The 18287-nt window shown below is 44.5% G+C and overlaps 1 protein-coding gene across 3 annotated transcripts in view; it reads left to right on the top strand.

Moving 5' to 3' along the window:
• Positions 1–18287, top strand: part of IGSF5 (immunoglobulin superfamily member 5) — an 88885-nt gene that overhangs the window by 19441 nt on the left and 51157 nt on the right. The window contains exon 2 of one of the 3 annotated variants that reach the window (XM_077293862.1): positions 13629–13691. The exons of the other annotated variants lie outside the window; for them this stretch is intronic. The gene's annotated coding sequence lies outside the window, so the exon portion shown is untranslated. The remainder of the gene's footprint in view (positions 1–13628; positions 13692–18287) is intronic. 3 annotated transcript variants of the gene reach the window in all.

Below are 18287 nucleotides of genomic sequence, written 5' to 3'. Positions count from 1 at the left end.
TTGATTCCAGGCTGTAAGTTCCCTAAGGGCTGACTTTTCAACCTGTCTGTGCCAGAACATGCCGCCATGCGGAGTTATGTTAAGGAGTCTTTGGAGAAGGGGCATATTCGGCCATCTTCTTCACCATTGGGAGCAGGTTTTTTTTTTTGTTGCCAAGAAGGATGGCTCCTTGAGACCCTGTATTGATTATCGCCTCTTGAATAAGATCACGGTCAAATTCCAATACCCTTTGCCTTTGATTTCTGATTTGTTTGCTAGGATTAAGGGGGCTAGTTGGTTTACTAAGATTGACCTTCGAGGGGCATATAATCTTGTTCGTATTAAGCAGGGTGACGAATGGAAAACTGCGTTTAATACGCCCGAAGGCCATTTTGAATACCTTGTGATGCCATTCGGGCTCTCTAATGCTCCATCTGTGTTTCAGTCCTTCATGCATGATATATTTCGGAATTATCTTGATAAATTCATGATTGTATATTTGGACGATATTTTGATTTTTTCAGATGATTGGGAGTCTCATGTGAATCAAGTCAGGATGGTATTTCAGATCCTTCGAGATAATGCTTTGTTTGTGAAGGGGTCTAAGTGCCTCTTTGGAGTACAGAAGGTTTATTTTTTGGGCTTTATTTTTTCTCCCTCATCTATAGAAATGGATCCGGTTAAGGTTCAGGCCATTCATGATTGGATCCAGCCCACATCCGTGAAGAGCCTTCAGAAATTTTTGGGCTTTGCTAATTTTTATCGCCGTTTCATTGCCAACTTCTCCAGTGTGGTTAAACCCCTGACCGATTTGACGAAGAAAGGCGCTGATGTGACGAATTGGTCCTCTGCGGCTGTTTCTGCCTTTCAGGAGCTTAAACGCCGATTTACTTCTGCCCCTGTGTTGCGTCAGCCGGATGTTTCTCTTTCATTTCAGGTTGAGGTTGACGCTTCTGAGATTGGGGCAGGGGCCGTTTTGTCTCAGAGGAATTCTGATGGTTCCTTGATGAAACCGTGTGCCTTCTTTTCTCGAAAGTTTTCGCCTGAGGAATGCAATTATGATGTCGGCAATCGTGAGTTATTGGCTATGAAGTGGGCATTTGAGGAGTGGCGACATTGGCTTGAGGGGGCCAAGCACCGTATTGTGGTCTTGACCGATCATAAGAATCTGATTTACCTCGAGTCTGCCAAACGGCTGAATCCTAGACAGGCCCGATGGTCCCTGTTTTTCTCCCATTTTGATTTTGTGGTCTCGTATCTTCCGGGTTCTAAGAATGTTAAGGCTGATGCCCTCTCTAGGAGCTTTTTGCCTGATTCTCCTGGGGTCCTTGAGCCGGTCGGCATTCTGAAGGAAGGGGTGATTCTTTCTGCCATCTCCCCTGATTTACAACGGGTTCTTCAGGAATTTCAGGCTGATAAACCTGACCGCTGTCCAGTGGGGAAACTGTTTGTTCCTGACAGATGGACTAGTAAAGTGATTTCTGAGGTTCATTGTTCTGTGTTGGCTGGCCATCCTAGGATTTTTGGTACCAGAGATTTGGTTGGTAGGTCGTTTTGGTGGCCTTCTTTGTCACGGGATGTGCGTTCTTTTGTGCAGTCCTGTGGGACTTGTGCGCGGGCCAAGCCTTGTTGTTCCCGCGCTAGTGGGTTGCTTTTGCCTTTGCCGGTCCCTGAGAGGCCTTGGACGCATATTTCTATGGATTTTATTTCTGATCTTCCGGTTTCCCAGAGGATGTCGGTTATCTGGGTGGTTTGTGACCGGTTCTCTAAGATGGTTCATTTGGTACCTTTGCCTAAATTGCCTTCCTCTTCTGATTTGGTTCCGTTGTTTTTCCAGCATGTGGTTCGTTTGCATGGCATTCCGGAGAATATTGTGTCCGATAGAGGTTCCCAGTTTGTTTCTAGGTTTTGGCGGGCCTTTTGTGCTAGGCTGGGCATTGATTTGTCTTTTTCTTCCGCATTTCATCCTCAGACAAATGGCCAAACTGAGCGAACTAATCAGACTTTGGAAACTTATTTGAGATGCTTTGTGTCTGCTGATCAGGATGATTGGGTGGCTTTCTTGCCATTGGCCGAGTTTGCCCTTAATAATCGGGCTAGTTCTGCTACCTTGGTTTCACCCTTCTTTTGTAATTCTGGTTTTCATCCTCGTTTTTCTTCAGGGCAGGTTGAGCCTTCTGATTGTCCTGGGGTGGACTCTGTGGTTGACAGGTTGCAGCAAATTTGGGCTCATGTTGTGGACAATTTGGTGTTGTCTCAGGAGGAGGCTCAGTGTTTTGCTAACCGTCGTCGGTGTATTGGTTCCCGGCTTCGGGTTGGGGATTTGGTCTGGTTGTCTTCCCGTCATGTTCCTATGAAGGTTTCTTCCCCTAAGTTCAAGCCTCGGTTTATTGGTCCTTATAGGATTTCTGAGATTATCAATCCAGTGTCTTTTCGTTTGGCCCTTCCAGCCTCTTTTTCCATCCATAATGTTTTTCATAGATCTTTGTTGCGGAAATATGTGGTGCCCGTTGTTCCCTCTGTTGATCCTCCTGCCCCGGTGTTGATTGATGGGGAGTTGGAGTATGTGGTTGAGAAGATTGTGGATTCTCGTTTTTCGAGGCGGAAGCTTCAGTATCCTGTTAAATGGAAGGGTTATGGCCAGGAGGATAATTCTTGGGTTGTTGCCTCCAATGTTCATGCTGACGATTTGGTTCGTGCCTTTCATTTGGCTCGTCCTGATAGGCCTGGGGGCTCTGGTGAGGGTTCGGTGACCCCTCCTCAAGGGGGGGGTACTGTTGTGAATTCTGCTCTTGGGCTCCCTCCGGTGGTTATAAGTGGTAGCGCTGCTGTCTTTGGATCGCTGCATTCATCAGGTGTGTCCACTTATTGCAATTCTGACTGGGCTATTTATTCTTGCTTGACCCTTTAGTCAGTGCCAGTTGTCCATTGTTCCTGGAGGATTCACATCCCTGCCTGGTCTCTCCTGCTTTGCTGTTCATTTCAACAAAGATAAGTTCTGGCTTTGTTTTTTGCAGTCCACATGCTGTGGGCCTATTGTTCAGTTCTTTTCCATGTTTTGTCTTGTCAAGCTTGGTCTGTATAAGGATTTGTTCAGCCAAGCTGGTATCTCTGGAGAGGCAGATATACCCTCCATATCTTTAGTTAGATGTGGAGATTTTGTATTTTCTGTGGTGGATATTTTCTAGTGTTTTAATACTGACCGCATAGTACTCTGTCCTATCCTTTCTATTTAGCTAGAGCGGCCTCCTTTGCTAAATCCTGATTTCAGTCTGCGTATGTTATTTCCCTCTCCTCTCACAGTCAATATTTGTGGGGGGCTGTCTATCCTTTGGGGATTTTTTCTGAGGCAAGATAGTTTTCCCTTTTCTATCTCTAGGGGTATTTAGTCCTCCGGCTGTGTCGAGATATCTAGGGAGTGTTAGGTACATTCCATGGCTACTACTAGTTGCGGTGATAAGTTCAGGGTTTGCGGTCAGTACAGGTACCACCTTCTCCAGAGTATGTCTCATGCTGCTCCTAGGCCACCAGATCATAACAGTCGGCACAACTCTACGGAGTGCTTGTCTGACGGTCAAACCTTCCCAAAAAGTTCAAAAGTTGGATCAACAATGAAGGGAACAAAGAAAATGGTGGATCTTCAGTAGGACGGGCGCAGGCTGGAGCCCAGCGAGGTGGCACTTTATCATTGAAGTCAACAATAGTCATACTTTTAGAAACATTATTGAATGAGAGACGCGTTTCAGGGCAGCTCCTGCCTTCATCGGAGAATCATTATTACCGCAGGAGTGGCGTAAAAATAAAACACAAAAATCAATGGTGGAATTTACTACATAAGGAGGGGGGGGAGTTATGGATTCTGGAGGAGGAAAAAAACAGAAACACAAAAAAACAAATGAAAGGGTTAAACTAGACAGCTCTTTTAATTGGACATAGTGATAACATTGTGGTCAGACCGGGTCACTTTGGTCTGTTCCCCTCTTTGGCTGCCATCACACTAGCAGTATTTGGTCAGTATTTAACATCAGTATTTGGAAGCCAAAACCAGGAACAATCAGTGGAAAAGTATAATAGAAACATATGCACCACTTCTGTATTTATCACCCATTCCTGGTTTTGGCTACAAATACTGATGAGAAATACTGACCACATACTGCTAGTGTGACGGCAGCCTTACAGTCCTGCGTTCCTGGCCCTTTTCATCTCTCGGTGGGTGAACCTTTCGGACTCCCTCGTAGGTGGTTTCTATTTTCCTGCGTAGTCGCTGATCGTTCTTCCTGCAATCGAGAAACTATTTGTAGACCCGAGTCATTATCATCGTTACACATCACATAGCAAACACAGCAATGGCAGCACCTGCTGGCGGACACTGTATGTGTCATTAGGGACATTAAAGGGATTGTACTATTTATTATTGAGACTTTAAAAATTGATAATTTTTTTTTTTTTAAAGTCTCAAAACTTTCCGAGCCTCTGACAAAACAAAAAACCTGTAAGCCCCTTCTATAAGAACCTGTAACCAAGGATGTTTATATGCCGAGAAGAATGGTTAATAGTGATATCCCTGGTGGGCTAGGGGAGGTAGGATATAGGTAGTTATCACCCTGGTGGACTAGAGGAGGTAGGATATAGGTAGTTATAACCATGGTGGACTGGGATAACATTGCTTTTGACAGTAGAGGAAAATTCATGATTCCTAGAATTTCCCCTGCAGTTTTGGGCAGGGTTGACATAATCCTGATATTACTCCACTCTAGGACAGCTGGGATCTTTTCTGAAAAATACTGTACAGTATGAATACATAAACAGTCTGAAATTGGGACCACCAGGAGATTCTGAGCTGGACTCTCTGCCTCAATGTTCGGACTCAGCTTTATTCAATGTCTGACCATTCTGATTTTTGTTTTTATTTTTCCAGCCAAGGTACTTTGGCCGCACATCGTACTCTGCGGTCAGCCATAAATGTCAACTTAGGAAGTTATGAGATCAATAAAGTCAGACAGTGTGATCCTGCCGAAACCGTGCGCATTTATTGCTGGCAGTAAAATATATATAGGCACCATCAGGAATATGAGCTAAACTCTTGTCGCTGTTGGCAATATTCCTTATCCAGAGGTCTAACTTGCTACGTACAAGATTACAGTCTGCTGTTCCCTGTTATCAGCCATTTCTCAAATCCGCTGCGGGAAAATCCGCAGAGCTCAAAACTACGTCTGCACATAGCCTTAACTTTCCCCCACCCCCCTATGTAGTAAATTCCACCATTGATTTTTGGGTTTTATTTTTACGACACTCCTGCGGTAATAATGTTATCAGACTGAAGTGACTGTGAAGTGATGAGCATAATCATGAAATGTCCCTTATAAGGAGTTTTTGTACCACATTTATTTTTCTTCCCCTTTAAATTGGTTGCCCAGGACTAGCATTGATGGTTTATCCTTAGAATATCAGATCAATAGCTGACACCTCCCACAATTAGCTAAAATAATCATTCTAATGCGCCACAACAGCACTGCTCCACACACCATATAGTGGCCGTTCTCAGGTACTGCAGTTCAGCTATTCTTTAGGTAATTGTGAGGGTTATCAAGGGAGAAGTCAATTTTAGCATTGTGTTATTCCCAGCGTCACAGGTGAAAAAAAAATCTTGGGCTAATTTTTTCATCTGGCTCAGTAAATGCTGATTTAAATGGCTTGTTCACAATCATTATTAGACGGTTAACCCTTAACCCCCGGAGCTTTTTTCGGCTTTGCGTTTTCATTTTTCGCTCCCCTTCTTCCCAGAACCATAACATTTTGATTTTTCCATTAATATGGCCATGTGAGGGCGTATTTTTTGCAGGATGAGATGTACTTTTGAATGACATCATTGGTTTTACCATGTCGTGTACTAGAAAATGGGAAAAAAATTCCAAATGCGGGGAAATTGCAAAAAAAAGTGCAATCCCACACTTGTTTTTGTTTGGCTTTTTTGCTAGGTTCACTAAATGCTAAAACTGACCTGCCGATATGATTCTCCAGGTCATTATGAGTTCATAGACACCAAATATGTCTAGGTTATTTTTTGTCTAAGTGGTGAAAAAAAAAATCCAAATTTTGCTAAAAAAAAATAAAAAAAATGTGCCATATTCTGATACCTGTAGCGTCTCCATTTTTCATGATCTTGGGTTGGGTGATGGCTTATTTTTTGCGCGCCGAGCTGACGATTTTAATGATGCCATTTTGGTGCAGATAAGTTCTTTTGATCGCCCGTTATTGCATTTTAATGCAATGTCACGGCGACCAAAAAACGTAATTCTGCCTTTTTTTTTAGCGCTACGCCATTTAGCGATAAGGTTAATCCTTTTTTATTGATAGATCGGGTGATTCTGAACGCATCGATACCGAATATGTGTAGGTTTGATTTTTTTTTATTGTTTTATTTTGAATGGGACGAAAGGGGGGTGATTTGAACTTTTATATATTTTTTATTTTTTTCATATTTTTAAAAACTTTTTTTTACTTTTGCCATGCTTCAATAGCCTCCATGGGAGGCTAGAAGCTGGCATAGCCTGATCGGCTCTGCTACATAGGAGCGATGCTCAGATCGCTCCTATGTAGCAGATTAATTATTATTATTTATTTATATAGCACCATTGATTCCATGGTGCTGTACATGAGAAGGGGTTACATCAAAATACAAATATCACTTACAGTAAACAAAACTAACAATGACAGACTGGTACAGAGTGAAGAGGACCCTGCCCTTGGGGGCTTACATCCTACAGGATTATGGGGAAGGAGACAGTAGGTCGGGGGTTGCAGGAGCTCCGATGGTGTTGAGGTGGCCGTGTGGTCATTACAGGCTGTAAGCTTCTTTGAAGAGATGGGTTTTCAGGTTTCCTTTGAAGGATCCAAATGTGGTGGATAACCGGACGTGTTGGGGCACAGAATTCCAGAGGATGGGGGATATTCGGGAGAAGTCTTGGAGGTGATTGGGTGAGGAGCGAATAAGCGTGGAGAAGAGAATGAGGTCTTGGGAGAACTGGAGATTACGTGAGGGAAGATATTGAGAGATTAGTTTGGAAATATACAGAAGAGACAGGTTATGGATGGCTTTGTAGGTCAGTGTTAGTAGTTTAAACTGGATACGCTGGGAAATTGGGAGCCAGTGAAGGGATTTGCAAAGAGGAAAAGCAGGAGTGTAGCGAGGAGAGAGATTAATTAGTCTGGCAGCAAAGTTAAGGATGGACTGGAGGGGTGCGAGCGTGTTAGAAGGTAGGCCACAGAGGAGGATGTTGCAGAATTCGAGGAGGGAGATGATTAGGGCATGCACAAGCATTTTGGTAGAGTGAGGGTTGAGGAAAGGACGGATTCAGGAAATATTTTTGAGCTGGAGGCGACAGGAGGTGGTGAGAGCTTGGATGTGCGTTTTGAAGGACAGGGCAGAGTCCAGGGTTACTCCGAGGCAGCGGATTTTGGGCACAGGGGAAAGTGTGATTTCATTTATTTTGATAGATAGATCAGGTAGGGAAGATATGCGAGATGGAGGAAAGATAATTAGTTCCACAATTTGTCCACATTGACCTTGAGGAAGCGGGAGGAAAAGGAGGATATGGCTGACAGACACTCTGGGATTCTGGAGAGCAGAGAGGTGATGTCTGGGCCAGAGAGGTAGATCTGAGTGTCATCTGCATATAAATGGTACTGGAAGCCATAGGACTTTATGAGTTGTCCCAGACCAAGGATATAGATTGAGAAGAGTAGGGGTCCTAGGACAGAGCCTTGAGGAACACCAACAGAGAGGGGGCGAGATGAAGAGGTAGTGTGGGAGTAGGAAATGCTAAATGTGTAGTTCGTAAGGTATGAGGAGATCCAGGATAGGGCGAGGTCTTTGACCCCAAAGGAAGAGAGGATCTGTAGTAGGAGGCAGTGGTCAACTGTGTGGAAGGCAGAGGACAGGTCTAGGAGGAGGAGTATAGAGAATTGTCTGTTAGCTTTGGCTGTAAGTAAGTCATTCGTAAGTTTGGTTAGGGCAGTCTCAGTGGAATGGTGGGGACGGAAGCCAGATTGTAGGTTGTCGAAGAGAGAGTTAGATGCAAAGTGAGAGGAAAGTTCAGCGTGGACGTGCTGCTCAAGGAGTTTGGATGCAAATGGGGGATATGGGGCGATAGCTGGACATAGCGCTTGGGTCAAGGGATGGCTTTTTGAGGATAGGTGTGATTGTGGCATGTTTGAAAGCAGTGGGGAAGGTACCAGAAGTTAGTGATAGGTTGAAGAGTTGGGTTAGGGATGGGATTAGTGTGGTGGTGAGGTTGGGGAGGAGCTAGCAGGAAAGGCTTACGGACCTCACCTGGTAAGGGGGTCTCTTATTGCCTCCAAGTCAGCTGGACCACAGCTACCCTGCACTTGGTACTCTGGACTGAGGATTGCTACTACTACCATCAGTAAACCAGGTAAAGACTTGCAAGCCTGTGCCCTTATTCTTTGTGCATTTATCAGCTTACACCATCATCGCCATACACTTCAGGACCTCTGGGGACCCCGCTTCACCTGTGGGAAGAGTACCATCAGTGCTGCTATAACATCCCCCAAAGGACCCCTTTAATGCAGCATCGGTCACCCTGACCGAACACCACAGGTGGCGTCACGAACATAGACATTACAAATCCCCTTAAAGACCTTCCCCTTTAATTGGGTCACAGCCCCCGTGACTTCCCCTTTAACCGCAACCGGACCCGGTATCGAATACCCCGCTGCCCTGGCTGGGCGACTCATAAATGCTGTTGTTCTCCTGAATCTGGTGATGTTTTTCTTTTGTTCCTGCGCCTCTCCGTTCCTGAGATACAGCCCTTTCTGCTCAGTATATAAATCTAGTCATTGAAGCCAAGTGGGTGTGGCCATCAACTCTTCTCTGTAGGCATCTTCTTAATGACCACTCCCAATTGGCTAACAATATTAGATTTATATGCATGTTAGAAAGGGCCATATCTCAGGAACGGAGAGGTGCAGAACGAATAGGAAAACATCGCCGGATTCAGGAGAACAGCGGCATTTAGACCAGGTAATAAAATTATATCTTTATTCCAAGTGGCAGGTCCTCTTTCAGGGAGATCTGCAGGTGAATCTTCAGTATTGTCATAATTGGCCAAATTATTCCTCCTCCTTCAGAATTCATCAATCATTGAGCTGAACAGAACACTGCAAATTACTGTTTATAAATGACCACCGACATACGTGAGATGTGCCTGAAGGATGCGATCACGGATCTCTGTACAAGCAATGGAAGATAGTTTACTCGCTATCCTCTCCTCTATAGCCTGACCAGCTGCATATGGATGATCCAGGAAGGAAGATGCAATAGTCAAACTTTTAGGTAGTTTATTCACAGTAACTTGACAAATGATGAGGTTGAGAACATGAAACGTTAGAGGAAATGAAGGGATAAGGATGATGAAGAAGATGGAGGTTGGAGAATAGAGGTAAAAGGAGAATCCTCTCTGCAGCTCTGATGCATGCTTCGGCCAAGATGGCACTGACCAGAAAGACAGGATGTGAGGAAAGAAGATAGGAGGAGTTACAGAGAGAGAGAGAGGAAATACATCAGCAATACACGAGAACATATAATAACAATGGTCAGTAGAGGGCCACAAAGGACAACAAATACTGTACAGTCATCACAATACTGTAATCACGATATTATGCATACGGCCTTGTAGTAGTTATAAACTCAGAAGAACATAGCTGGACAGCACAACCACAAACTGATGCGTAAAGACCTCAAGATCATTGCGATATGAACAAAATATATAATCATGCACTTGTCCATAGAGCTGACTCACTAACTCAGGGGCAAGCCGTGTCATATACTCCTTATTGAAAAAGCTTAATAGATGTAACTGATAAGCAATTAGTGTTGTATCTGGATTTATTTCTTGGATTTCTGTATTGTATGTGCCATTAGTGCTGGAATGGGGCTTTTAATCAATTTAAATTAATGTGAATCATTATAAATCCACGACCATATATATAGAACACGCTCAAAAAGGACAATTGTTGCTGTTCCTTATTTTGACACCAGGCGGCGCAAGAGTTCTACTCTTTACTAATCTGAGCGCGCTGACCTTGTTTCTGGCACTGTTGTACATATGACAGTGCAATGATTTTATTAACACAGAGAAATGTACACGTTTTAACTGAATGTTATACCCGTAGAATGCTACATAATGTTCCAATCCGATGCCAACCCTTTAGTCTAGGACACTAACGTGGAAGCCCCGTAAGATACAAGGGACTTGGGCAAATGCCCAGTTTGCCGCCCCCTCCAGTGTTCTCTGTTAATGTGCAATGCAGATCGTAACCACGAGTATGATGCTTGACCGAAAGATAGATAAATTAATAGTAATTAATTTTCTAATTACCAGGTAGGAAGAGTTTGACATTGGGCAATGCTTTCCCTAAGCGCTACATATTACATCACAGGAAGACTATCTGGATCTTTAGAAACTATTTGCGAGATGTGAATTTTAATAAAGAATGTCAGAAAATGGGGAGAATTCCATTTGCATTCTTTATGTGTTAATAGCAGGGCCCCCAGTTTTGGACCCTTGTTTTTAGCAACTCCTGGAGGACTCAACCTGCACATGAATTCATTGATGTGAATGGACAGTGGTGTAATGCTTGGTTTCTCCTGTGGAGGTGCTGCAGGGAAATTGAACAATTACTGTCAGGTTTCATCGCACATGATCATAGGGTCAAGGAGAACTCTTCTAATCAAAGAGGATTTTTCATACAAGAGAATTGTCATCGGCGTCTGACCTCTAGGACCATTGCTAAGGGAGTACAGATGTCTTGGGTGGTAATAATATACTGTGTGCAGTTATAGGGGCCACACAATATGGTGGCCATCCGTTATGTTCCCTTTTATCAAGGGTGGCGGATGTGCCGTGTGACCGTCTGATCCCAGTCTCATTTTTCTCTTTTATTTCTGCTTACATCAGTGGCACAAACACTCATCATATATCTCATCGATGCAACTTAGGCTACTTTCACACTAGCGTTAACTGCAATACGTCGCAAATGCCTCGTTTTGCCGAAAAAAACGCATCCTGCAAAAGTGCTTGCAGGATGCGTTTTTTCTGCATTGACTAACATTAGCGACGCATTTGCGACGCATTGCCACGTTGCCGTGTTGTGGCGGACCGTCGGGACCAAAAAACGTTACATGTAACGTTTTTTGCTCCCGACGGTCCGCTTTTTCCGACCGCGCGTGCGCGGCCGGAACTCCGCCCCCACCTCCCCGCACTTCCCCGCACCTCACAATGGGGCAGCGGATGCGCTGAAAAAATGCATCCGCTGCCCCTGTTGTGCGGCGGAGACAACGCTAGCGTCGGGGAACTCGGCCCGACGCACCGCAACGGACCGAGCCCAACGCTAGTGTGAAAGTAGCCTTACAGTTTCCCTACATTTCACTTTCTGCCAAAACACAATAACCAAAGATGTAGAAATAAAATGGGAATACTGACAGGAGGGGGATGCAGCTGCAGTTTTTCCAAAATATTGTGTAAGTTGTTGAAGCTGTGAGAGGGGAAGGGGGAGCTGCAGCTTACAAGATCCATAACCAGAAGGAGCCTATCCACTATAATAAAGAGAAAATTAACATTTATAGAAATTATGGTAAAGAATCAAAATTCTGCCCCTACAGACAACAAGTAGTGTAGCATGGGTGGCCAGGGTTCGAGGCAAGGCTAGTGCTTTGCCAATGAACAATTAGCACTCTGGAATTTCCTTCCACCAGTCCAGAATTGAGTCCCTTACCCCCCAAGCAGATGAATTATCTTTGTAATCTTTTTATCAAAATTGTGACATATTTTTTTATTACATTCTATTATTACTCTAGCTCTAACCCTAAGTCCTAGCCTATCCCTACTATTAACCCTAACTTAACCCTAGTACTAAGCTAATACTAACTCTAGTCCGAAAGCTAGCTCTATCCCTAGTACTAGCTATAGCACTAGTACGTAAATTAGTCCTATCACTGGCCCTAACCCCAGCTCTAGCCTAACTTTATTGTAAACATTCTAAAAAATAGAGTAATGCATCCAAATTGAATTTATCACAAATATTTTTATTATAATACACCAAATACAGTAGGCCCCCGGAAGAAGCCCAGGTGAAACGCGCGTCGGGGCGGAGCGTGTGGCACCCTCTATAGTCATGGGTAAGAGGATTTGCTTGTTGTAATTACAGACTGTGGTCTGATGTTCAGCTATTGTTTATATTTAAAAAAAATACTCAATGGAGGCTATACTACATTTATGCTGACATGACCACACTGGATGTTTTTGATCTATTTTTGCACTGTCACTTTATTGATATATATATTGGATCTATCATCGCACTGTCACTTTAGTCTGACTTGTATGGACATAGAAAAATGTATATTTTTTCCTCCTACTCTTGCTCAGTGGTGTTGCACTTTTGCTGCACCTGTTTTTCCCTTTTTTCAAATTCTGTCACTGGGTAAATTTGCCAGTAATATGTATTGCGCATTTTTTGTATTTGGTGTATTATAATAAAAATATTTGTGATAAATTCAATTTGGAAGCATTACTCTATTTTTTAGAATGTTTACAATTTGATGGGAGCATAGCCATAGCTATTGCCGTACACCACTTTCTTTGTGCCTGAGATTTTGTATTCTATCCTAACTAACCCTAGTATTAAATCTTGGCCCCATCCCTAGTACGAACATAACCTAACCCTAGTACTAGCTATAGCACGAGTACAATACCTTAGCCCTAATGCTGGTTCTATCTTTGACCCTAACCCCAGCTCTATCCTAACTCTACCTAGTACTAATCATAGCTGTTGCCTAACCCTAGTATTAAATCTAACACTATCCCTAGTACTAACATAACCTAACCCTAGTACTAACCCTAATACTAAATCTGGCCCTTACCCTAGCACTACTTATAGCCATAGTACTTGCCCTGTAATGATAGTCCTATCCCTAACCCTAGCTCTGTCCTAACCCTAGCTCTGTCCTAACTCTAGCACTTACCTTACCCTAGTACTAATCCTAGCACAATCCCTAGTACTAACCCTAATTCTTATCCTAGTCCTAAACCTAGCTCTAATCCTAGTACTAGCTATAGTCATAGTACTTTCCCTAGCCCTAATGCTAGTCCTATACCTATCCCTAACCCTATCCTAACTCTGGTACTAACCCTAGTTTTTGCCTAACCCTAGTACTATTTCTACCACTATCCGTAGGACTAACCTTAACTTAATGCTAATACTAACTCTAACCCCCATTAGTCTAGCTTCAGTCCTAGTACTTATCCTAGGCCTAAGGCTAGTCCTATGCCTAACCCTAACCCTATCTTAAGTCTAATACTAACCATAACTCCTGCCTAGGCCTAGTAGCAAATATAGGACTAACCCTTAGTAGTAATCCTAGCACTAACCCGAGCTAGGATTGAAAAGAAATAGGTAAAAATGTAAAAACAGCCCTTAATGAATCAGGATGATATTGAGTCATGCACAGTGCACATCGTTCAATACTTTCTTCATCCATTAGCTGCTAGTCGTGTGTCAACCTCAGTCGCTGCCTACACGGAGCGCAGCAGTTTAGATCAATTTGTCATTGACTTCTTCTCTCTGCATAGACAGCAACTGGGATGCGACTGAGACAAGGTGATCTGCTGTATACAGATATTACCTGACCAAAGGTATGTTACCCTGCCTTATAATAGACTCTGCAATGATGGGTTTACTGTATGTAAGCTAAAATGCTGCTTGATGGATATTCTGACGTAAATAGTCCTGATTAAAGCTATCAGACAGCTTTGTGTACACAGCTCCCATTCACGCCTACATTATGTGTTTACATGAGAAATATCAAAATTGGCAACATTTCTGATGACTTTTACAATCCAACTGTCCTGGGAATGCTCCTACCTGGATCCACCCCTGAGCTCCCACCTGGGTCCACCCCTGAGCTCCCACCTGGGTCCACCCCTGAGTTCCCACCTGGGTCCACCCCTGAGCTCCCACCTGGGTCCTCCCCTAAACTCCCACTTCCGGGCAGGATTTACATAAACCTCTCTCCTTTCGACCCAGGAAATCTTTGATAGTTGAGAACTATGAAATCTACTCTGGTCTGAGCCAGCAGTCATAGTCTCCAGCCCTTCCATCGTTTTGTCCTAAAGTACATTAATTAGTGAGTATTATGACTGCAGTTTCCGGGTTTGCTTTATCTGTAGTTATAGTTTTGCAGAGGAGCTGTACACATCAAATTGTGGACTCCTACGTTTAGATGCATTTTAAAAAAAAAAGTTTGACTATTGGACATGCCCTCTAAGGGCAGGGTTAACAGAATACAATTTGAAAGCCAGTGGTGTAACTAAAGTTCAATGGGCCCCGGTGCAAAATTTGTGACATGTGTGTTCACCCTTCATGTAATATTATCCCCCGTCTTGGCTCCTTCCTGTAATAATGTCCCCTATTTTTGCCCTTTAATATAATAATGTCCTCCATCCTGCCCCCTTACTATAATAATGTCCCCCATACCAGTCGTTTACTATAATAATCTCCTCCATCCTGCCCCCTTACTATAATAATGTCCCTTATCTCAGTCCTTTACTATAGTAATCTCCTCCATTCTGCCCCTTTACTATAATAACTAGATGGTGGCCCGATTCTAACGTATCGGGTATTCTAGAATATGTAGGTAGTATATAGCACAGGCTACGTACTATATTGCACAGCGACGTAGTATATAACACAACCGACGTAGTATATAACAGAGCTACGTAGTATATAACAGAGCCACGTAGTATGTAACACGGCGTACGTAGAATATAGCAGAGTTACGCAGTATATAACACAGCCACGTAGTGTATTGCACAGGTATGTAGTATATTGGTCAGCCACGTAGTATATAGCAGAGCCACGTAGTATATAACCGAGCCATGTAGTATATAACATAGCCAAGTAGTATATTGTAGAGGCACGTAGTATATTGCATAGCTACACAGTATATTGCACAGTCGACGTAGTATATAACAGAACCGACACAGCCACATAGTATATTGCACAGCTACATAGTATATAACACAGAGCAAGTAGTATATTGCACAGCCACATAGTATATTGGACAGTCACGTTGTCTATTGCACAGTAACGTTGTATATTGCCCAGCTACATAGTATATAGCACAGAGATGTAGTATATAACAGAGCCCACGCAGTATGTAACACAGCCCACATAGTATATAGCAATGTGGGCACTATATGCTGGGTTAAAAAAGACTTAAAATAAAAAATAAACCCCATCCTGGGTCCCTACTTGGTATAATGCCCCCCATCCTGGGCCCCTTCCTGGTATAATGCCCCCCATCCTGGGCCCCTTCCTGGTATAATGCCCCCACATCTTGGGCCTCTTCTTGGTATAATGCCCCCCCATCCTGGGCCCCTTCCCGGTATAATGCCCCCCATCTTGGGTCCCTTCTTGGTATAATGTCCCCCATCCTGGGCCCCTTCCTGGTATAATGCCCCCCATCCTGGGCGCCTTCCTGGTATAATGCCCCCATCCTGGGCCCCTTCCTGATATAATGCACCCATCCTGGGCCCCTTCTGTTCTTCTCCATCACATTTAAAACATAAATATATGATCATATTGACCTTTCCCAGCTGCCACGCCATTCGCCTGGCAGAATTTGGCAGTTGACATCAGTGTGTCGACATGGGCAGCGCATGACGTTACTGCCATGCACCGCCCACGGGCAAGTCAACGTCTGCTGCTGTCAGCCTCTGATTGCCTGGTGGTATGCATTGCAGTGCAGGGATCTGGCGGGTCTTTGCGCCACAATACATTTCATCTGTCCGAGGATGCAAATCCAAGTGATGAAATTGGCGCCGGCAGCCCCTTCCTTGTTATGGTTTCCAATGGCAAGGAAACATCAGAAGCATAGAATAAACGGACAAGCTCTCGGGTGATGGAAACTAGAGCTGACCGCGATGCTAAACCTACACACCACACTAGAAGTAGCCAGGGGGCATTCCTGCGTTGTCTCTAGATGCCGCGCGCCAGCCGGAGAACTAACTACCCCTGGTAGAAGAAAACACAGTCCTGGCTTGCCTCCAGAGAATGTCCCCACAGGAGATAGCAGCCCCCCACATATAATAACGGTGAGAGCAGATGAAAAGACACACGTAGTATGAAAGCAGATTTAGCACAGAGAGGCCCGCTAACTAAATAGCAGAAAGATACAACAGAGGACTTCGCGGTCAGCTGCAAAACCCTTCAAAACACCATCCTGAAATTACCTTAACTCATGTGACAACTCATGCCACTGGAGTGGTAATTTCAGCCCAACAAGAGCTTCCAGCTGCAGAGATTCACATAAGTGCAAACTGGACAAAACATACAAAAATAGACTTAAGGACTAAAGTGTCCAACTTAGCTGAGCAGAAAACTGGGAGCAGGAACATGCAACAGAATCACTCTGGATACATTGATGGCCAGCATTAGAATGACTGAGGAGCAAGGTTAAATAGGATACTCCCACATCCTGATAGGAACAGGTGAACTGAGAAGGCAAAGCTTGCAGGACACCAGTACCACAAGAGACCACCGGGGGAGCCCACGAACTGAATCACAACAGTACCCCCCCCTTAAGGAGGGGGCACCGAACCCTCACAAGAACCACCAGGGCGATCTGGATGAGCCCTATGAAAGGCACGGACCAAATCAGAAGCATGAACATCAGAAGCTGTAACCCAAGAATTATCCTCTTGACCGTAGCCCTTCCATTTCACCAGATATTGAAGTCTCCGTCTGGAAACACGGGAGTCCAAGATTTTCTCCACCACGTACTCCAATTCACCCTCAACCAGCACAGGAGCAGGAGGCTCAACAGAAGGCACAAGTGGTACCTCAAACCTCCGCAATAATGACCGATGGAAGACATTATGGATAGCAAAGGATGCTGGGAGGTCCAAACGAAAAGACACAGGATTAAGAATTTCCAAAATCTTATAAGGACCGATGAACCGAGGCTTAAACTTAGGAGAAGAGACCCTCATAGGGACAAAACGGGAGGACAACCACACCAAGTCCCCAACACGAAGACGAGGACCAACACGACGATGGCGATTAGCAAAACGTTCAGTCCTCTCCTGGGACAACTCCAAATTGTCCACCACCTGCCCCCAAATACGATGCAACCTATCCACCATGGTATCCACTCCAGGACAATCCGAAGACTCCACCTGACCAGATGAAAAACGAGGATGGAACCCTGAATTGCAAAAGAAAGGGGAGACCAAAGTGGCAGAACTGGCCCGATTATTAAGGGCAAACTCAGCCAACGGCAAAAAGGAGACCCAGTCATCCTGATCAGCAGACACGAAACACCTCAAATAAGTCTCCAAGGTCTGATTAGTACGTTCCGTCTGGCCATTTGTCTGGGGATGAAATGCAGACGAAAAAGACAAATCAATGCCCATCCTGGCACAAAACGCCCGCCAAAATCTGGACACAAACTGGGATCCCCTGTCGGAAATGATATTCTCCGGAATACCATGCAGCCGAACCACATTCAAAAAACAGGGGCACCAACTCAGATGAGGAAGGCAGCTTGGGCAAGGGCACCAAATGAACCATCTTAGAAAAGCGGTCACACACCACCCAAATGACGGACATCTTCTGAGAAACAGGGAGATCAGAAATAAAATCCATAGAGATGTGTGTCCAAGGCCTCTTAGGAACAGGCAAGGGCAACAACAACCCACTAGCCCGAGAACAACAAGGCTTGGCCCGAGCACAAACATCGCAAGACTGCACAAAAGTACGCACGTCCCGAGACAGGGAAGGCCACCAGAAGGACCTAGCCACCAAATCTCTGGTACCAAAAATTCCCGGATGACCTGCCAACGCAGAAGAATGAACCTCCGAGATGACTCTATTGGTCCACTCATCCGGCACAAACAATCTACCAGGCGGACAACGATCAGGCCGATCCGCCTGAAACTCTTGTAAAGCACGTCGCAGGTCTGGGAAGACAGCAGACAATATCACCCCATCCTTAAGTATACCCGTAGGTTTAGAATCACCAGGGGAATCAGGTTCAAAACTCCTAGAAAGGGCATCCGCCTTCACATTCTTAGTACCTGGCAGATACGAAACCACAAAATTAAACCGGGAGAAAAACAACGACCAGCGCGCCTGTCTAGGATTCAGACGTCTGGCCGACTCAAGATAAATCAAATTTTTGTGATCAGTCAAGACCACCACCTGATGTTTAGCACCCTCAAGCCAATGAC

This window comes from Ranitomeya variabilis, chromosome 3, assembly GCF_051348905.1.
Source record: "Ranitomeya variabilis isolate aRanVar5 chromosome 3, aRanVar5.hap1, whole genome shotgun sequence".
Classification (NCBI taxonomy): Eukaryota; Metazoa; Chordata; class Amphibia; order Anura; family Dendrobatidae; genus Ranitomeya; species Ranitomeya variabilis.
The sequence above is the reverse complement of the archived record's forward strand: the minus strand, read 5'-3'. Positions and strand labels throughout refer to the sequence as shown.